Raw genomic sequence first — 22,473 nt, forward strand, 5'->3', positions numbered from 1 at the left:
TAGTAAATCACCTGGACCGGATGGTATACACCCCAGAGTTCTGAAGGAACTAAAAAATGAAATTTCAGACCTATTAGTAAAAATTTGTAACTTATCATTAAAATCATCCATTGTACCTGAAGACCGGAGGATAGCAAATGTAACCCCAATATTTAAAAAGGGCTCCAGGGGCGATCCGGGAAACTACAGACCGGTTAGCCTGACTTCAGTGCCAGGAAAAATAGTGGAAAGTGTTCTAAACATCAAAATCACAGAACATATAGAAAGACATGGTTTAATGGAACAAAGTCAGCATGGCTTTACCCAGGGCAAGTCTTGCCTCACAAATCTGCTTCACTTTTTTGGAGGAGTTAATAAACATGTGGATAAAGGTGAACCGGTAGATATAGTATACTTGGATTTTCAGAAGGCGTTTGACAAAGTTCCTCATGAGAGGCTTCTAGGAAAAGTAAAAAGTCATGGGATAGGTGGCGATGTCCTTTCGTGGATTGCAAACTGGCTAAAAGACAGGAAACAGAGAGTAGGATTAAATGGGCAATTTTCTCAGTGGAAGGGAGTGGACAGTGGAGTGCCTCAGGGATCTGTATTGGGACCCTTACTGTTCAATATATTTATAAATGATCTGGAAAGAAATACGACGAGTGAGATAATCAAATTTGCTGATGACACAAAATTGTTCAGAGTAGTTAAATCACAAGCAGATTGTGATAAATTGCAGGAAGACCTTGTGAGACTGGAAAATTGGGCATCCAAATGGCAGATGAAATTTTATGTAGATAAGTGCAAGGTGATGCATATAGGGAAAAATAACCCATGCTATAATTACACGATGTTGGGTTCCATATTAGGTGCTACAACCCAAGAAAGAGATCTAGGTGTCATAGTGGATAACACATTGAAATCGTCAGTTCAGTGTGCTGCGGCAGTCAAAAGAGCAAACAGAATGTTGGGAATTATTAGAAAAGGAATGATGAATAAAACGGAAAATGTCATAATGCCTCTGTATCGCTCCATGGTGAGACCGCACCTTGAATACTGTGTACAATTCTGGTCGCCGCATCTCAAAAAAGATATAATTGCGATGGAGAAGGTACAGAGAAGGGCTACCAAAATGATAAGGGGAATGGAACAACTCCCCTATGAGGAAAGACTAAAGAGGTTAGGACTTTTCAGCTTGGAGAAGAGACGACTGAGGGGGGATATGATTGAGGTGTTTAAAATCATGAGAGGTCTAGAACGGGTAGATGTGAATCGGTTATTTACTCTTTCGGATAGTAGAAGGACTAGGGGACACTCCATAAAGTTAGCATGGGGCACATTTAAAACTAATCGGAGAAAGTTCTTTTTTACTCAACGCACAATTAAACTCTGGAATTTGTTGCCAGAGAATGTGGTTCGTGCAGTTAGTATAGCTGTGTTTAAAAAAGGATTGGATAAGTTCTTGGAGGAGAAGTCCATTACCTGCTATTAAGTTCACTTAGGGGTAGATTTTCAGACGAGCGCGAATAGCCTACTTTTGTTTGCGCTCCAGGCGCAAACAAAAGTACGCTGGATTTTAGTAGATACGCGCGTAGTCGCGCGTATCTGCTAAAATCCTGGATCGGCGCGCGCAAGGCTATCGATTTCGTATAGCCTGCGCGCGCCGAGCCGCGCAGCCTACCCCCGTTCCCTCCTAGGCCGCTCCGAAATCGGAGCGGCCTAGAAGGGAACTTTCCTTTGCCCTCCCCTCACCTTCCCCTCCCTTCCCCTACCTAACCCACCCGCCCGGCCCTGTCTAAACCCCCATCCTACCTTTGTCGGGGGATTTACGCCTCCCGGAGGGAGGCGTAAATCCCCGCGCGCGAGCGGGACTCCTGCGCGCCGGGCCGCGACCTGGGGGCGGGTACGGAGGGCGCGGCCACGCCCCCGGGCCGTAGCCACGCCCCCGTACCCGCCCCCAAAACGCTGCCGACGCGCCCCCCGAAACGCCGCGACGACCGGGCCCGCCCCCCGACACGCCCCCCTCCGAGAACCCCGGGACTTACGCGAGTCCCGGGGCTCTGCGCGCGCCGGGAGGCCTATGTAAAATAGGCTTCCCGGCGCGCAGGGCCCTGCTCGCGTAAATCCGCCCGGTTTTGGGCGGATTTACGCGAGCAGGGCTCTGAAAATCCGCCCCTTAGGGAATAGCCACTGCCATTAGCAATGGTTACATGGAATAGACTTAGTTTTTGGGTACTTGCCAGGTTCTTATGGCCTGGATTGGCCACTGTTGGAAACAGGATGCTGGGCTTGATGGACCCTTGGTCTGACCCAGCATGGCATTTTCTTATGTTCTTATGTTCTTATTGAGGAGAAAGGAATTTCTCGCTATGAGACAGAAAGTTCAGTCTTTGGGTTATTCATTTCTCCTCCGATACCCTTGCAAATGTCAGATAAAAAGAGAACAAGTCTTTACCTTTTTTCAAATAGATCAGTTTAAAAAATTTCTGGAGGCACAAACTCCAATTACATCATCCCCTATGGATCCAAATGATTAGGACAGAGAATAGAGAATTCAATTGTGAGTTATGTTAAAAGTTTATTCCTATAATTTTATTATTTCCATAAAATAATTCTCCTTTTGTCTTTAGACTCAGCAATGCTTAACTATTTGTCTAAAAATTGTTAATTTGTCTGATACCGAATAGTTGTATTTAATTAAGAGGAGATTTTTCTTTGTTATATGATTTTTTCCCTTGGAATCCTTATCAGTAATAATTACCATTTGTTTACATCTATGATGTATAAAAAATTTATAAATAAAGAATTAAAAAAAAAAAAAGATTGGGTGATACATACTGCTTTTCCAGGATCACCACCTTCAGAACAACTTCTTTCGGGACATTACAACTGTGGTTCCTGTGATGTGTGTGCAACTATAATACAAGGCCAATCATGGTAGCATCCCAACACTGGTAGAGTTATTCTCCTTTAAAACTGCACCAATTGTAATTCACATGCAGTCATTTACCTCATTCAATATCCATGCTCCAGCATTTATGTGGGGTGCACATCAAAAAATGTTAGAGCATGGTTAATTGAACATGGAAGTTGAGTGAATAATAGAGAAATTCATGCCCCTATGGTCTAACATTATAGAATTCACAATCACACTATTTCAGACTTACAATGGACAGTGTTAGAACAAATACGGGTGTCAGTGTGGGGAGGTGATCTAAGCTCAGCTCTCAACAAACTTGAGTTCTTTTGGATATATTTTCTTAACTCAGTTGCACCAGCAGGTCTTAATGACCACATCAGTTGGTACACATTGTAATCTTTGAATTATCTCCACATGAGTTTCTGTATAACAATTGACATTTTCAACATTTTCACATGGTTTTAACATTTAAAAATAGCTACTGTTTCAGCATTCAGCTTTATCAGCTGATTGTCAGAGCATCCTCTTCACTCGCTTTGAAATTTATATTTTAGAGTACCTTCAGTAAGTAAGTTTATGTTTTTCCATCAATTCACAAATGTTTGCATTTCTGGCTCCCGTATTATATTTTCCAGGTCCTGCTTAGATCTTGTTTTCGGCACATATGTTAAATATTCATCAACAGTATAAAAGGTGAAACTCAGTGTTTATATGTTTTTTAAGTTTTTAAATATTTTTAATCTTGTCATCTAGATCTGGTTTGCGGCTATAAAAATGGAGGACATTTATGGATTGTTCTACATTTCCTGAAACAGACAGCTGTGCTCTTGAAACGTTGCAATGTCAGATTTAATGTCATCACCAGCTTGCAAGTTAACACACTCAAGATAACAACATTTCTCTGCTTGACTCATATATCTGCCAACTAAGACAAACAGAATCTATGTTCAGAAGTGCTCTCAGGTAAGTGTTGATATCTCCTTAAATATGTTACTTCAGTGGTTTTATTTGCATATTAAAAAAAAATTCATAGGAGCTCTTGTTTATTTTGAATGACCTATGATTACACTGCTCATGCCATTTAGCACATTAGAGACTTTGAATTTTTACATTCAAAATAAAAATCTATGTTTAAAAAATTGCCCATTCTCACAAGCATCTAATGAATGATGATTATACTTTCTTGCATGTTTAAGGGATTTAAATATGAGTTACATTGTTTAGGTGCTAGGAGTATTGCATCTAGACATGACGCAGTGGGTCCACTATGCTGGCACTATAGATATAATAATACAGAAAAAGCCTTAAAGGGCAATACGATATAGTAACCAACACACAAAAATAGGAAAATTAGGTCTTACCTTTGCTAATTTTCGTTCCTGTAGTACCGAGGATCAGTCCAGACTGCTGGGTTATGTCCCCCGTCCAGCAGATGGAGTCAGAGAGAAAACTGAAAAGGCACCCTCTATATACTCTGGTGCGCCCCCTGCGATCCTTCAGTATAATCAATAACAAAGCAGAATGAAACAAGAAACAATGGCTGAAAACTGGTGACTAGAACAAGATAAATATGAACATTTGGAAAACGAGGAAACCAGGCGTTAGGCCATGAAATACAAACAGGTAAAACGAGCACCATCTGAAACAGAAAAGCTGAAAAACAGAGCCGCCGCGGGACTCCTCACTGATATGGGCGGGCGTCTGGACTGATCCTCGGTACTACAGGAACGAAAATTAGCAAAGGTAAGACCTAATTTTCCTTTCCCTGTACGTACCAGGATCAGTCCAGACTGCTGGGAAGTACCCAAGCTGCCCTAAATGGGGTGGGACCTAGACAGCCCCGCGCGAAGCACACCGCTACCGAAAGAGTCCACCGGAGTGTGCACATCCAATCGGTAATGCCTAGCAAAAGTGTGCAAGGATTTCCAAGTAGCCGCCCAGCAAATCTCCTGAGGAGAGACAAAACCACTCTCCGCCCAAGACGACGCCTGAGAGCGCAGAGAATGGGCTTTGAGACCAGCCGGAACGGTACGACCCTGACAATTGTAAGCAGAAGCAATGGTCTCCTTCAACCAGCGAGCTATCGTAGTCTTGGACGCTGTAGCCCCCTTTTTCGGACCGCTCCACAAGACAAAAAGATGGTCAGACAGTCGAAAAGGGTTGGTAATCTCCAAATACCTCAACAGCGTCCGTCGCACATCCAACTTCCGAAGTTCCGGTTGTCGAGACGCATCCCTATCATCCAGAACAAAAGCAGGGAGATCGATGGTTTGATTGATGTGAAAAGCGGAAACAACCTTCGGCAAGAAGGAAGGAACAGTACGGAGCGAAATTCCCAAATCATGAATACGGAGAAAAGGCTCTCTGCAAGACAACGCCTGGAGCTCGGATATTCGCCTCGCCGAACAAATAGCGACGAGAAACACTGTTTTGAGAGTGAGATCCTTGAGGGTAGCCCTTCGTAAAGGCTCGAACGGAGAAGAACAAAGCGCACGGAGAACCAAGTTTAGGCTCCAAGAGGGACAGATAGCCCGTACCGGTGGGCGTAAGTGCTTAACCCCTCTTAAAAACCGCGCTACGTCAGGGTGCATGGCGATGGAAACCCCTTCAAGCTTACCGCGGTAACAGCCTAAAGCCGCCACCTGCACACGGAGGGAATTATAGGATAAACCCTTCTTTAGGCCCTCCTGCAAGAATGCCAGAATATGAGACACCGTAGCCTATCGTGGTGGCACTTTCAAGTCCCTGCACCAAGTGTCGAATACTTTCCATACTCTGACATAGGCAACCGAAGTAGAAGGTTTACGCGCCTGCAGAAGAGTAGTAATGACCGAATCCGAATAACCCCTCTTTCTCAATTGACGCCTCTCAAAAGCCAAGCCGCTAGACAAAAGCGATCGGCCTGGTCGAAAAATACTGGACCCTGCCGTAGCAGATGAGGCAGGTGACCGAGACGAAAGGGGCCGTCCACGGCTAGGTTGACCAGATCGGCGAACCATGGTCTCCTTGGCCACTCCGGAGCCACTAGAATAACTGGACCCGCGTGTGATTCGATGCGACGCAAGATTTTTCCCACTAACGGCCACGGAGGGAACACGTAGAGGAGAACGCGAACGGGCCAGGGTAGAACCAGGGCATCTACACCTTCCGACCCGTATTCCCGTCTGCGACTGAAGAAGCGAGCCGCCTTGGCATTTGAGTGTGTCGCCATGAGATCCAGTCGGGGAGTTCCCCACCGTTGGATGATGAGTCTGAGTGCTTCGTGAGACAACTTCCACTCTCCCGGATCTAGCTGTTGCCGGCTGAGGAAGTCTGCTTGAATGTTGTCGACTCCGGCGATATGTGACGCTGCAAGACGAGACAGGTGTTTTTCCGCCCAAGCCATTAATCGACTGGCTTCGGACGCCACTAGCTGACTTCTTGTCCCGCCTTGCCGGATTATGTATGCTACCGTGGTCGCATTGTCGGACAGGACCCGGACAGCTCGCTCCCGGATCAGAGGGAGAAAGTGTTGCAACGCCAGGCGGACCGCTCTGGTTTCCAAACGATTTATCGACCACTTGGCTTGCGAAGGCGACCAACGCCCCTGAGTGGACTGAGATTGACAGACCGCTCCCCAACCGGTCAGACTGGCATCTGTCGTGACAATGATCCATTGAGGGGGCTCCAAATCGACCCCCTGGAGGAGATGGAGTGGATTCAACCACCATTGCAGGCTGGTCCGTGTCGGTTCGCAGAGTGGCAAAGGCACTTGAAATTCCTCCGATTTGGGGTCCCAACGGGATAGAAGCGCCCTCTGTAGAGGACGCATATGCGCAAAAGCCCAAGGAACCAAATCCAGAGTGGATGCCATATAGCCAAGAATTTGTAAATAATCCCACGCCACCGGCAGGGGGTGAAGCAATAAACGGCGAACATGAGTTTGCAAGCGCTCCATCCGTGCCTGAGGGAGGAAAACCTTGCCCAGACTGGTATTGAACAAGGCTCCCAGAAACTCCAATCGCTGGGTGGGTATCAGCCAACTCTTGGAGTGATTGACGACCCAACCCAGAGAGTGAAGCCGGAGAAGCACCTTCTGTACCGCTTCCTCGCAGAGAGGCAGGGACTTTGCTCGGATAAGCCAGTTGTCCAAATACGGATGTACGAGAACCCCTTCTCTCCAGGGACTTGCCGCGACCACTACCATGACCTTGGTGAAAACTCTCGGAGCTGTCGCAAGGCCGAACGGAAGAGCACAGAACTGGAAATGTGAGCCCATTATCATAAAGCGGAGGAACCTTTGATGGAACTCCTGGATCCCTATATGCAGGTAAGCCTCTGTGAGGTCCAAAGAAGGCAAATACTCGCCTTTGTGGACCGCTGCGATAACAGAGCGCAGAGTTTCCATCCGGAAGCGCGGTATGTGTAACGCTCTGTTGACCTGCTTCAGATCCAGAATGGGACGGAATGTGCCTTCCTTCTTTGGGACGATGAAGTAAATGGAATAGCGACCCGTTCTTTGTTCGGATGGTGGAACCGGCACTATAGCTCCAAGGTCTTGTAACCGAGTTATCGTCTGCGCAATCGCTTGCTGTTTTGCTTGGGAACCGCTGGGAGAAATGAGGAACAGGTCGCGGAGGGGCCTTGCAAACTCCAATGCGTACCCGTAATGGATGATGTCGAGAACCCACTGATCGGTAGTAATTCTGGCCCATTCCTCTCGAAAGTAAAAAAGACGTCCTCCTACTTTCGGAACTGAGGGATGAGCCAGCGTCCCTTCATTGAGCTGTTTTGGCAGCGGCAAAGGAATGCGACGCTGTTGTACGCGCTGGCCGCCTGGCACGAAAGGAAGGAGTCCATGCTTGAGAACGCGTGGTAGGTTGTCTAGATGAATAGGAGGAAGAGGAGGAGCCTCTACCGGAACGAAATCGACGCTGCCCGCGAAAACGACCGCGAAAATTGCCCGAAGACCGAAAAAACCGAGGTTTGTCCTCCGGTAACTTAAATACCTTGTTCTCCCCCAGAGAACGAATTAACTGTTCTAACTCGTCCCCAAATAAGAGTTTACCGCGAAAAGGAAAGGAACCCAGTTGTGCTTTGGAGGACGAGTCGGCAGCCCAGTGACGCAGCCAAAGTAGCCTTCTCGCCGATACTGCGGAAGACATGGAACGTGCCGAGGTGCGAAGCAGATCATAAAAAGCATCCGCAGCAAAAGCTACTGCGGATTCCATGCGGTTGGCCTGCTCCGCCTCCTGCGGCAGCAGATCTTGCGATGTTAACATCTGTTGTACCCAGCGAAGGGTAGCTCGTTGCACCATGCAACTGCAAAGCGCTGCCCGTACTCCTAAGGCTGAAACCTCAAATATCCGCTTCAATAAGGTCTCCAACTTCCGATCCTGAAGATCCTTTAGGGCCGTACCTCCCGTCACCGGGATGGTAGTGTGTTTCGCCATGGCTGTGACAGCGGAATCTACTTTAGGCACTTAAGCAACTCCAATGAATCCGCAGGTAGCGGGTAAAGTTTATCCATCGCCCGACTAACTCTAAGAGTGGCCTCTGGATTATCCCATTCCCAGTAGATAATCTGAGCAAGCTTATTATGAAAAGGAAAAGCATGCGATGGAGTGCGGAGTTCGGTCAATTCTAAGTCACCCGGTAGGTCATTTGACTCACTCTGGGGTACCGGAATTCTCAGTTCCTGTAGCACATGACTGATTAAAGAATCTAACTCCTCCTTGTGAAATAATCTGAGGATTTGAGGGTCGTCCCCTTCGACCGGATCCCCGCCCCCTATATCCATTCCTGAATCCGGGGTGGGAGTGTCCGGTAAGACCGGATCAATAGGAACCTGCGCCGGAGGCTTAGGAGGAGGGGCTGGATTAGGAGGAAGGGCTGGATTAGGAGGAAAAGCTGGAATAGGGGTTCCCAAGCCCAAGCCAGTGGGAGCTGAAAATTTTCCCCGTTTATCAGAAATAGGAGCAGCCTGTTCCCATTCAGCTTCTGCTTCCAAATAAGCTTTATGGAGCAAAAGCACAAATTGTGACGAAAAAGGGTGAGGCCTCTTCGAGGAACCTCCCCTGGCTCCTCTAGTCGGCTGAGGGCTAAGCTGCAGAGGAAATTGGGGTAGGAGGTCCTCTCCCTCCTCAGACGACACTGAATCGCGATCGATATCGCCCAAAATGGCCGCCGACTGCCCCAAAATGGCCGCTGCCTCCGAGGACGGAGGAGAGGAGAGTCGTGGTCTGCCCGAATTTAAAGGTGGCTCCTGCCGCGGAGAAGGGGAGATACCGGTCGCGGCCGTCTTCCGCGAGGGCCCCTCCCCCCCGGGGAGGCACCGGGAACAGAGGCCCTCGCGGGAGAGCCGGCGACCCGGCTCTCCACACACTGCACAAATGGTTCCTCGAGGCATGCTGAATCGCAGCGAAACGGCGCGAAAATGGCGCGAAAAGGGGCCCGGGTGACAAGCACCCCTTCCGGAGAGCACAGTGAGTAAGCAGGCGAAAAAGAAAAAATCACCTCGTTTTTTTTTTTTTAAACAGTAGCGCTGCTACCAGCAGCCGAATAAAACTTGAAAACTTTTTTTTTTTTTTTTTTTTTTTACTTGGGAGCCGGCAGAGGGTGCACCACACCCATAAAATCTAATTCTCCGAGGAATTAATACTTCTCAGGAGTCGGAGAGGGAGAGTGACCGGCCCACCGATTAATACTCCCCTCCTCTCACTGGGCTGGGCAGACAGAAAAACTCCGGGAAAAGGCTGTAGGGTAGCACCCTGCCTTGCCTGCTATGGCTCCAGAATAGGCAAAATTAGTTCTTAAATTTACAATGAGCTAGTCACCAAATCTTTAAGCCATATAATTATAATCAAACCTGACAGGGAACTTCCCAAAATACAGGAGATCAGGACCGCAGGTTATGCTCTCTCATCTGCTGGAGTCAGAGATATACTGAAGGATCGCAGGGGGCGCACCAGAGTATATAGAGGGTGCCTTTTCAGTTTTCTCTCTGACTCCATCTGCTGGACGGGGGACATAACCCAGCAGTCTGGACTGATCCTGGTACGTACAGGGAAAGACGTATTTGCCAATTTTTACTTTATAAATATTGTGATTTATGGGACCATCATATAAACCCCTTAATTGTTATCTTTCAGAGCCTTGCGTTATGCTCCATCGATAAATAAGAGGGGCACACTTTTAATCATAGGCCCAATTTTTTAATATATTTAAGCATTTTTTTTTCATTTTTGCAAGAAAATGTAAACATTAAAAAGTGCACTACTTCCCCGTTTTTTTTAAGTTACTCTGAAGTAGTGCACTTTTTAACGTTTACATTTTCTTACAAAAATGTTTGAAAAAATTGCTTAAAAATATTCAAAAATTGGACCTAAGATTAAAAGTGTGCTTCTCTTATTTATCAATGGAGCATAACACAAGGCTCTCAAAGATAACAATTAAGGGGTTTATATGATGGTCACCAAAAACACAAAGTGCAGAAAGAATGTTCAATCCTGAGAAATATTCCAATGTTGGTCAAGTGAGAATTTTATTGGTACAATACGGCAACTCCACTGTCTTATACAACGCTCATCTTAAAGGCGTCCCCCGACACGGTCCCATGTTTCGCCTCGGGCTGCATCGGGAGGGTACGCCAACAGGAGTTCAAAGTAGAAACTGTAAACAAATGTGTATACATCAGGACACAATACAATGGACTTATAGCCGAATATAGCACATATCAAAAGTATACAAGGGTCCATGACATACCTGACTGAAGAATGCACTTACATCTGGCAGGGAGCGCACTTCCCCTAAGCATTGACAGGTATTTGAACCCAGCAGAAGGCGCCAAAACTACAGGTGAACTGATCACATGGTTCCAGGGAACCAAGCCAATTGGTTCCCGCTCCTGTAGCACACCTAGCAGTCACACCAACAACCAAACACACTTAATATTGATTAGGTGAATAAAAACCACTCAATTTCGCGGTTCAGACCCTTAGGGGAAACTGTATCGAGAAGGAATATCCATCTTTGTTCAATACGGCCCAATTGTTCAGCATAGTTACCGCCCCGGGGCGATTGGGGAATCACCTCAAGGACAGAATAGACCAAATCTGAAATGGTATGGGATTTCTGTACCCAATGCTCGACAAAGGGGTTCAGTTTCCCGAGTATGGCGGATATTGGAGCAATGTTCTATCATGCGAGTTTTTATCATGCGGGAAGTCTTTTGAATTCAATGTATTTATTTTGATTATTTAGCTCATCGTGAGTATTTTCCAGACATAACTTAGTTTCTATAACTTTATGGTCTGACCAGGGGATAGAAGAAGCTATGTGTGGGTCCTTGTTTGAGATTTTGTTATTGATGAATATTACATTTTATTAATATTTTTTAAATATTAAATATTTAATCCTCCAGATTTACGCACATAACTCTTTGAAAATCCACCCCAATGTATGTCATGTTAGGTCATACCAAGGTCCCCCAGCATCCTGTCTCGATAGTAGCTAGTCTGAGTTGCAAGTACCCCAGCACATCTCAAAAGTAGATCTATTTCTTGTTACTCATGCCAGGGATAGAAATGGCGGTCATCACTACAGTCAAGTCGGCAAACTGCCCAGGCCGGGCAGACAGTCCCTAGCACCCACAACAATGGATAATGCTAGAGATACAACAAAACTTCCTGTGCATTTCAAGACTGTAAATTCAAACATCTCTGCTCAATCTGCTTGGCTCCTCACCCAGCCACGAAGTGTCAGAAGAAGGTGAATACAGGGAGTAATCCTAAGTCCAAGTGAATACAGCACATTTACAAAGGTGTCATCCCCAATAAATCTCAAAGCTGTGTGGGGTTGGCTAGATCGATATCCAAAAAAGAAACAAACCAAGAAATTGATAGAGGGTTTTTGTGAAGGATTCATGATATCTTTTCAAAGTAACATTGAGGGAATGCGCGTGGAGAACACTCTTTCAGCGGCAAAGCACAAGGATCTTGTGCAGCAGAAACTTGACAAAGAACTCTCGAGGGGCAGAATGGTCAGGCCATTTGAGTTTCCTCCTTTCAGCAAAATGATGCTCTCCCCTTTGGCCATTATCCCGAAGAAAGAACCCAGGAAATATTGATTGATTCAGAACCTGTCTTACCTTTATGGAGCTTTGGTGAATGACCGTCTACCCGAAGACGAGTGCTCAGTGCAGTATGCGTCCTTCGATAGCGCCATAGGTGTGGTAGAGGTGCACTTATGGCCAAGACCAACATTGAATCCACTTTCAGGCTTCTCCCAGTACACCCCACCAGCTTTCCATTATTGGAATTCCATTTCACAGGCGCATATTACTTTGACACGTGTATGCCTATGGGGTGTTCTGTATCATGCGCATACTTTGAATTGTTTAGTTCATTCCTTCATTGGGCCACTGCTCAACAGGCTGGGCCGAATAGTATAGTCCACTATCTCGACGATTTTCCTTTGTGGTTCCGTGGGACTCACAGGCTTGCTCCCGTTTGCTATATAATTTTCACAGTCTCAATTTGGAGTGCCAATAGCTCATGAAAAAACAGAGGGCCCTACCCCAGTAATTACATTTTTGGGTATCGAACTTGATTCCATCCAGATGGTATCCAGACTCCCTCAAGTTAAACTCCGCAACATACAGACCAAACTGAAACAGGCAAATTTATCAAAGAAAATTTTGTTAGCAAAAGTTCAATCCCTCATGCCGGTGGTGGGTGCAAGAGCTAGTGGGCCAAATTGGTAGGCCTTGGGTGGGCCCCTTTGCTTGGATGTCATGGCGGGGAGCCAGACTGAATGGGCTGCCTTGTTAGGAGATACGGCGAATGGCACTCGGGACATGGTTTATGTCAGAAAGCAGATAGCAGCTCGTGCAGAATACAGTAGTTGTTGTTGTTATGATAATAATGTTATAAAGCTGCGGCTTCTTCATCCATCAGAGTCTCTGCTTCAATTTTGTCAAGGGGTACGGTTCAGGGGAAGAAAGGGGCTTCCTCCAGCGCCGGCTTCACAGAACGGGCCTTGTCACACTCTCTATTTTTTTTTGCCTGTCGTGCCTCCATGAGAGACCCCAATGCAGACAGCACACTGTACTCACTTTTGACAGGGAGCCTGAAGCCAACAAAAGAGGTGGTATGTCAGCTTAGATGGGGCTGGATGCATGGATCAGGTCCCGAGAGGGGAGATCCTATCTGATCCCTTCAGTGCATCACATGATCTCCCAAATGATATTTAAACAAGAGGACATACCATGACCTAATAATCAGCAGATTTAAAAAGAAATTGTAGACAGTGCTTTATTCTTCATTCCTTTTCAAATTATTCCTATTTGCTTTTTTCACCCCTGTTTCACCCTGAGCTGAGGATTTCAATATATTATCCACAAGGAATCCCGGAGCAATATTCAGCCAATGGAGCTGCTCAGCTAGTTAGCCAGATAACCTTATCCAGCTAACTAGCAGGATATATTCAGCAGCACATTCGCACCACTGAATATACCCAGCCATCTTAGGCCTAGATTCATTATTTTGCGATGAATATAGCAGAAATAGCACCTGCGATAAAAAAGGGTCATGGTTAGGGTAATTTTCCTGGTACTGATTCACGTAGGTATTTTACTGCAATACATGTTATTTCACCCATGCTATTTTTACATTGCAAGCTCAGAAGTACCCAGACAGGCTTTCATTGCATTTTGGGCTGCTGGAGAGAAGGAGAGAGACAAAGAGAGAGAGGCAAAGAGAGCACTTCTCTAGAGGCTCACAAAAAAGTTAATTATTTATACCACTGTAAGAGGGGCCACTAGTAACTCTGGATGAGGTTTGTGGGGTGGGGTGGGATCTGGGGGCAATTTTACTTGCACAGTCATGTACAAACAGCAGTTACCATCAGTGAAGATTTAATGTGATTTGGAGGGATGAAATGTGAAAGAATAGATTTGTACCAGTACTAATGCTCTTGTTTATTTCCCCATTAGGATCTGCTTTCCATTTTTTTTTTTTTGAAAGATGCCCTTTTGGCTTTTCTACCTCTTTCACCTCATCATTAAATCATTCTGACAGTTGTTTCATCTTCTTTGAACCTTATAGAATGCATGGAATACATTGTATCTGGACTTCCAAGATGGTATGTTTAAATAATGTCCATGACTCATTCAAACTTTTAATCTTGGCAGCTCCTCCTTTAATTTTTCTTTCTAACTGATTTCCTCATTCTATTATAATAATACTGAAGTAGTTTCACTTAATGACCTCCCTCCAGTGATTATCTCAAATCTGACTGCATTATAATCACTATTGCTAAGCAGCCCCATCTGTTCTAGTACCAACTGCTCCATGAACTAGTCACTTAACCTCTCTAGCATGACCTGATGAGACATTGACCAAATCAATACTGGGGTAACTGAAGCCTCCATTTATCATTGTTGGCAATTTTGCCTTTCTATTTTCAGTTAGCATCTCACAATCTATTTCTTCATCTTGGCCAGGCAGACAGTAGTATTACATCCACTGCTATACTTTTAGCAGTCACAGATGGAATTTCTATCTACAAGGAAGTACATACGTCTGTGTGTGTGTTTATTTAAATCCATCTGGTTTACTTCATCTTTTACTATAGCCTCTCCATTAGAATATTCTAACGTCCTTGCTTTCCAAATATCCTTGGAAGATGCCACCTTCTGAACCTTGTGCTTCTGAGAGGCTGTCAGCTTTTTCGCATGGTCTAGTTTAATAACTGCTCCGTCTCCTTTTTAAATGTTAACACCTGGTTAAGATGGAACCCAATCCATCAGAATAGACTTCCCCTACCCCAGAATTTTCCCCAGTTCTTAACAAATTTAGAACCCTCTTTCCTGTACTGCCCACTCTGGAGCTCAGCCTTCCTCTGTGATCTTGCATATGGACTGCAAAGCATTGCTGAGAAATCAATCCTGGAAATTGTAGATTTCAATTTCTTACCTAAAAGTCTAAATTTAGCCTCCATAATCTCCTATGTTAACTCCTTTTTTAGCATGTGAGTAAAGAAATGTGTGCTGAAATTCAGCACATAGTTTTTACTCACATTTTATTTCATAAGGGCCTAAGAAGTTTATTTGTGCCTTCAGAGGAATGGAAGAATAGTGAATACACATTGTAATGCCTTACTATTTATCAAGACAGATATTCTTGACATTGTGACACTGATTAATTATGAGCAGCATTGAACATGAAGTACCTCTGACCTGTAGATAATATGAGGATTTTGCTATTCACAGTAGCTGACACTTTTAAAAAATGTTCTTTCAACATTTTTGATAGATGACTGTTTAAAAAAATCATATGATAATGAAAACATTTTTTACTTACTACAGTATCTAGTTTTCAAAATAGAAATCCTGATATCTATTTTTCCATGTGTCTTGTATCAGATCTTGATACATCATGCCCTATTCTGATATCCCAAATGTTATGTGCTATCTGCTGCAAAATGTTCTTATCAGCACTCCAGCTTGCCTCAAAAAACAAGATCTTTTCATACCTTACTCAGGAGAAGACTGTTTAGTCCAAATATGAAAAATTCCAACAAATGTTTGATGTGCAGATTGTTTGGCAAGATTTAAAGTAATATGGTATGCACTGACTGTTAAAAAAAAAAAATCTTATGGGGTATTTATAAGGTACCAGGCTGCTTATACAATCTTGATAAATACTTGCTGAATACCTAAGTGATTAGAGATAAAAATAACTGAATAGCTAAAGCATGAATATAAGCCTCGGTTAACCATTTTAGATCCGACTGAAACCATGCACTCCAGAGCATATCCTTCACCTAGAATTAATGTGTGTTCTATTTGAGAGTTCTATATCACAGCCCAGCTTTTCAGTCAGGCCCTCTATGCGGTATGGGTTTTTTGGTGAGTAAAATTTGGAGAATGCAACTTTCAAAGCCATTTCCACATGTAAGTAGCGATTCATATGTATAAATTAGGTAGTCTGAAAAATGTCTCTTAGCAAAGCTAAAAGTAGACACGATATTTTACAACATATTTATTTATTTGATAAAATTTATATACAGCTTTCCTGACTCGTACAAAGTATTCAAAGCAGTATGTATGTACTTTTAACCATATTTAGAAGAGGCATTCTGGCAGGGAAAAGGGGAAGGTTGATATTGGGAGAGGAAAATAATACAAGTATATTCCATTTTCAACTTTTCCTTTCTTATTCCTCACTGGAAAAAGTGCCCATACAAAAAGCAGCTGGAAATGTCTGCGTAAACTTTTCAGACTGTCCTATTGTGAACAGTCTGAAAATTGCTCTTCAAGTTATTTATTTATCTATTTTCATATTTATAGACTGCTCTCCCAAAAGGGCAACAAAGAGGTGAACATTAGATATAATAATCAGCAATGAAAAATAATTTAAACAATTTTAAAGTTATTAAAATAAAGACAAGTTTTTAAATCGTTCAGAACTTGTGCATGTAGCGTTTATGAAATTTTAATAAATACAAATTCAAGTTAAATATAAACGATTACCTCCTGGATTAAGTTAGAACTAAAACAAGTCCAAGCACCAACCCAGAGAAAGGCAACATTAAGGGAAGAGGACAACATCAATATAATAACAGGAGCAGGGAAACAAATACAGGTAAGCTCCTAGCTAATTTAAATTAGAAATTCAAACCAGGACAACCCTAGAATACATATCCATACTAGGATATTTATAAGACTCAGCATCTGACAGCCATGGTTCCAGAAAACGACTAAGTCAGTTATTATTTTAAGCCCCAGTGGAATGCCCTTCCAATAGAAAGATGACCTTCTATTAGTCTCTGAGAGTTTGATTCTGTCTGGAACTCTAAACACTGTTTGTTGGGAGGAACAGAGGTCATCCTGGTACATATTGCTGTATATGGCAGCCAAAATATTGAGTACAGAAAAACATCTCTCTCTACAGTACTGCTTCGCCGGAATCAGGTTCTCGCTCCTCGAGGTCTTGCCCTCTGCTCCGGTGCCAGACCTCTCGTCTGGTGGAAATCTCTGCTACTGCTAGTGAGTACAATGCTGCCGAGTCTCTCTGCTCTAAGGGACCAGGTACTCGCTCCTCAAGGGCTTGCTCTCCCTGTCTTGGAGCTCTCCTATTCTACTTGGGACTCTGAATGCTAATTCTATTGTGTGATCATAACTCTCAGTCTCTTTTCCACTACAGCACTGCCTACAGAGGATCCGCTGTTCCAGCGTCCTGTGAGAGACGCGCCCAGCCGAGCTCTACAACCACTACTCACTACTGCCACCTCTGGTGGTTCCATATACTGTTTAATAAAAGATTCAATTCTGTGTTTGTCTGTCCGGAGTCTAGCCTGGCCCCCGTGGGCGTGGTCAGCTGCCACAGTGTGTAAGGATCCCCCTAAACACCAATAACCATAACAGATTGCTAACTCCATGGATCCGGCTCAGCTCAATGCCTTGCAGGCCATTCCAAGCCTGGCCCGGCGCGTTGCTGAATAACAAGATGCGTTGGAGAAATTAACTGCTGTGTTTCATCAGCTGCACGCACAGAAGAATCAAGGTTCTATAACCAGCAATGAAGGTCAGTTTCCTGAAGTAACTATAAAGACTATCGTTCCTCTTGCTGCTCCAGTACGTTTTTCTGGAGAGATTCACAGAATAAGAGGCTTCTTAAACCAGTGTTGTATGCATTTTGCATTGCAACCTGCTCATTTCCCCATAGCCTACGCCAAGACTACTTATATTCTATCCTATCTGGATGGAAGAGCTTTGACTTGGGCTTCAGCGCTGTGGGAACACAAAGACCCTATACTTCAGGATATTGACGGCTTTATGGACTTATTTAAATCCGTTTTTGATGATCCTGCCCGGTATACTGTTGCTGGTTCTACATTGGTGGACCTGAAGCAAGGCAACCGACCTCTGGCTGATTTCGCTATAGAGTTCAAGACTCTTGCAACTGAATTACATTGGGACCCTAGATGCCTGAAACGCTCTTCTTCAAAGGTTTGGATTCCCGCTTGAAGGACGAGCTGGCGGCTCATGAAACACCTGACTCGCTGGATGAGCTAGTGGCTTTGGCTACTAGAATTGATCACCGGCTTCGTGATACGGTGCTAGAGCTCAAGCCTTGTAAAGTACCTGTTCAGAAGGAAGTTCGTGCTAAGCCTGCACTCAGGATGGTTCCATTGACTCCCGTTGCCAGTAAGGAAGAACCGATGCAACTTGGTCACAGTCACTTGACACCCAAAGAGAGAAGACTTCGGAAGAGGAATGGATTGTGCATGTACTGTGGACAAGCTGGTCATGCTGTCCAAACATGCCCGATATGTCCGGGAAATGAACGGGCCTAAGTCCTGTGGGAGGACTCTTCTTAGGCCTCACTACGCCCTCTCCTCTGCTCTCTCTCCCTGTCTCTCTGATCTGCGGACCGTTGGAGTTTCAGACTCTTGCCCTGGTGGACTCAGGGGCAGGAGGTAATTTTATTCTTCAACGTTTAGTGGAACACTTGAGGATTCCCCTCACCACTATGAAGACTCCACTACTCTTATCATCTATACATGGGGAGCCCTTACCGGGTGCTATTACCTGTTGTACTGAACCGGTATCCCTCCACACCGACGCTCTCCATACTGAACTGATCTCCTTCTTTGTGTTAGAGAAGGCCATGCACCCTATCGTTCTGGGGTTACCCTGGTTGCAGCTGCATATGCCGCAATTCAATTGGGCCACGTTGGAACTCTCTCGTTGGGGCCCAGAATGCCATGGCAAATACCTAAAGGAGGTTACTCCTATTCTCTGTATGCCTACTACTCCAGTGATGCCAGGACTGCCGCCTCAGTATGCATCATTTCATGATGTGTTCTCCAAAGAAGCTGCTGACATCCTTCTGCCACATAGAACTTATGACTGTGCCATAAGACTGAAACCTTATATGATATTATTAAAGGAATGTAACCTAGATAAGTTTAGATTTGTTTTGGTATTTGGAATTTGCTACTGCAAATTCAACAATTGTAAACCGGCTTGACGTGTTACTTGAAAGTCGGTATATAAAGATGTATAAATAAATAAATAAATAAATAAATACACCTAATGCTGAACCTCCTAAAGGACGTGTCTGCCCCTGTCGGTGGTGGAAAATAAAGCCATGTCGGAGTATATTGAGGAGAATTTGCAAAAGGGTTTCATTAGACCATCTAAGTCTCCTGCGGGCGCAGGCTTCTTCTTCGTGGGGAAGAAGGACGGTACACTGCGTCCTTGTATCGAATATCGAGGTCTGAATGAGATCACGATTAAAGACCGATACCCCTTACCTCTGATCTCGGAGCTGTTTGATTGACTGCAAGGGGCCAAGATATTCTCAAAACTTGACCTGAAGGGAGCCTATAACTTGGTTCGCATTCACGAAGGCGACGGGTGGAAAATAGTTTTCAACACTCAAGACGGCCATTTCGAATATTTGGTGATGCCTTTTGGCCTGTGTAATGCCCCCGCCGTGTTTCAGAACATGATGAACGACATGCTGCTGGACCTTCTGTACAAATGTGTCATTGTCTACCTAGATGACATCTTGAACTTTTCACAAGATACGCCTACTCATCTAGCAGCTGTCAAACAAGTATTACTGAGACTTTGAGAACACCGTCTCTACGCCAAATTGTCGAATGTGAGTTTCAGAAGGAATCTGTGCCTTTTCTTGGCTGCATCGTATCGAAACGCTTCCAGATGGATCCCCAAAAATTAGAGAGTATCAAGAATTGGTCTCAACCTACCAGTCTGAAGGCCCTGAGATGATTTTTGGGGTTCACAAACTACTATAGAAGCTTTATAAAGAACTATTCTTCTTTAACAGTGCCCTTAACTGCAATGACACTGAAAGGGGCAAACACTTCAAAGTGGTCTGCAGAGGCAATTTCCGCGTTCGAGAGATTAAAGACTGCCTTTTCCACCGAGCCATGTCTGTGTCACCCGGACTCCAACAGACCCTTCATCGTGGAGGTTGACGCTTCAGATGTTGGAGTAGGGGCCATGTTGAGCCAAACTGGAGATTCTAAGGCCTTACATCCCTGCTCCTTTTTCTCGTGGCGCTTTTCTCCTGCAGAGAAGAACTATGGGATCAGAGATAAAGAGCTCCTGGCTATTAAGATGGCATTTGAGGAATGGCGGCCTTGGCTCAAAGGCGCCCAACATCAAATTACCGTATTCTCAGACCATAAGAATCTAGAGTATCTCCGTCATGCCGCAACATCTTAACCATAGACAAGCCAGATGGTCCTTGTTTTTTAATCACTTTGACTTTGTTCTCAAATACCGTCCTGGAGACAAGAATACCAGAGCAGATGCCCTGTCTCGCTCTTTCCTCTCCGAGGATGATCCTGAAGAACCACAGCATATCATCGACCCGAAGAAAGTCATCTTGGTGGCTACCCATTCCGTGCCTGCCGGTAAAACAATTGTACCGAAGAATCTCAGAAGAAAACTATTACACTGGGCTCATGATTCCAAGCTGGCTGGCCATCCTGGTCAATGCCGTACCCTGCTGAAATTACAGAAGTATTATTGGTGGCCTACTATCAAGGAAGACACATACTCTTATGTAGCGTCATGCTCCAACTGTGCCAAACATAAGCCTACTTCTGGTCAGCCCTGGGGATTGCTGCAACCGCTGCCAGTTCTGGAGGAACCATGGACTCACATCGCTACAGACTTTGTAGTTGATCTGCCTCCTTCTGGAGGAATGAATACTATCTGGGTGACGGTTGACCGTTTCAGTAATATGGCCCATTCTGTGGCACTGCCTGGCTTACCCTCAGCCTTGGAGCTTGATAAGCTCTTCATCGTCCACATCTTTTGCCTACATGGCCTACCGAAGCACACTGTCTCGAATAGAGGATCGCAATTCACAGCAAAATTCTGGAAGGCTTTGTACAAGCTATTTGACATCTCTCTGGATTATACATCTGCCTATCATCCCCAATCAAATGGCCAAACTGAGAGGATGAATAGGACCCTAAAACAGTTCATTCGTGCCTATGTGAGTTGCCGTCAGAATAACTGGGCCGAACTGTTGCCATGGGCAGAATTTGCCATTAACTCACATCCAGCGTCATCCACTGGATCAACACCATTCGAAGTGGTTTATGGATGACTACCTTCACCACCACTTCCACTGACTCTCTCAGTGTCGTCCCCAGCAGTTCAATCCACTGCTGATGATATCCATCAATTATGGATTCATACTAAAGACATGCTAACCAAAGTAGGTGAACGAGCAAAGAAATCATACGACGCTCATCATTTTAAAGTGCCTGTATTTCTACCTGGTGACAAAGTCTGGCTGTCAACTAAGCACTTGAGACTAAAGTTACCTTCTACTCGATTTGCTCCACGCTACGTTGGACCATTTCCAATTCTCCAACACCTTGGCAATATTACGTACAGTCTGAAACTACCGCCTGGATTGAAAATCCACAACGCATTCCACGTTTCACTTTTGAAACCACTCATTCTCAGTAAGTTCTCACCCAAGTCTCTAGAACCAACTTCTATTACCACAGAAGAAGACCTTGAATATAAGGTTGAAGCTATTCTGGATGCAAGAAGATGTGGCAAAACTTAGGAATACCTTCTGTCTTGGGAAACTTCTTTGGAGCCGATGGCAAATATCCTGGACAAAGAGATGCTTCTTCAATTTCATCAGATGCCTCCTCACAAACCTAACCCTGGTAAAAGGGCTGGAGGCTATCCTTTGAAGGGGGTACTGTTACGTCCATCGGTCTTCGACGGCTTTGCCCCACCTACCTCTCTCTACTTGTGGCTCCTCCCGCTCAACTTGGACTGATAGCCGCCACGGCATCTGCTTGCCGACCTCTCTGGTGTCCCCAGACTGGCTATGGTGCTGCCTCCCGCCATTCTCCTTCAAGGTACCTCTAGGGCACGCACGAGCACACCGCCCTCATCTTTATTTCCACTTTGGCGCGAACCTCAGGGGCATCCCCCTGTTCTAACATCATGACTCCAGGGTATATCTGCCTACTACATTTGCTAGCTCGTTGAGTTAGCAATGAAATTTGTATGGATGGGATTCACTCTCCGTTCCTAAGCTACTCTTCCACTCCAGCTCTCAACTGGAACTCTTACTAGCCTTCGGGGTCACTAACGGGGTACCCGCTCCTCGGGGGCCTCTCTGCTTCTTTCAGGTGTTATCAGGAAACCGGTACTCGCTCCTCGAGGGCCCATGTTCCCTGTGTCACTGCCTGCAACCTCTACCTTCTACTTGGAAGAACTAACTACAGTCACCATCTGTGAGTACAGAAAACATCTCTCTCTACAGTACTGCTTCGCCGGAATCAGGTACTCTCTCCTCAAGGGCCTGCCCTCTGCTCCGGTGCCAGACCTCTCGTCTAGTGCAAATCTCTGCTACTACTAATGAGTACAACGCTACTGAGTCTCTCTGCTCTAAGGGATCAGGTACTCGCTCCTCGAGGGCCTGCTCTCCCTGTCTCGGAGCTCTCTTATTCTACTTGGGACTCTGAATGCTAATTCTATTGTGTGCTCATAACTCTCAGTCTCTTTTCCACTACAG

Source organism: Rhinatrema bivittatum, chromosome 5 (genome assembly GCF_901001135.1).
Source record: "Rhinatrema bivittatum chromosome 5, aRhiBiv1.1, whole genome shotgun sequence".
Lineage (NCBI taxonomy): Eukaryota > Metazoa > Chordata > Amphibia > Gymnophiona > Rhinatrematidae > Rhinatrema > Rhinatrema bivittatum.